The sequence below is a fragment of the Aplysia californica genome, unplaced genomic scaffold (assembly GCF_000002075.1).
Source record: "Aplysia californica isolate F4 #8 unplaced genomic scaffold, AplCal3.0 scaffold00233, whole genome shotgun sequence".
NCBI classification, from domain to species: Eukaryota; Metazoa; Mollusca; class Gastropoda; order Aplysiida; family Aplysiidae; genus Aplysia; species Aplysia californica.
Window position 1 is genome coordinate 677,997 of NW_004797503.1, and position 588 is coordinate 678,584.

Genomic DNA, 588 nt, shown 5'->3' on the forward strand with positions numbered 1-588 from the left:
TTGAGAGTCCTGGAAAACTTCAAATTTCCTTTTTTTTAAAAACCTTTCATCGATGCTTTTCGGTGAAACACATTGGGAAATGAGTTTTCTTTTGTCAATGGACATAACGTGTTGTGTCTTCCCAACAAATAAACAAACAAACAAAAACAACAGCAACTAACCTACCTTACAACCAACCAACCAACCAACCAACCAACCAACCACCCAAACAACGAAACAAACAAAAAAGCCAACAGAAACACATAAAAAAACATACTAACAAACAATCTAATAAGGAAAGAAAGAAAACCCAAACAAAGAACGCATCTAACAAACAAACAAATCAACACAAACAAAAACAACAAAAGCAAACAACAATAAAGTATAAAATTGTTTAAAAAGAATCATTTCATTCTTTTAAAGAGCGCCTGTTTTCACCACTACTTATACACCCAAATAACGTACTCGAGAAGGAAAGTTTGCGCGCTTATAAGCGCGGCTCCAACAAGTGAAATGAACGCGGCACAATAACACTGACAGTGCAGCCACCGACCGTATCGTGGGGGTCGCGTGTCTCTCTTTCTCTCTCTCTCTCTCTCTCTCTCTCTC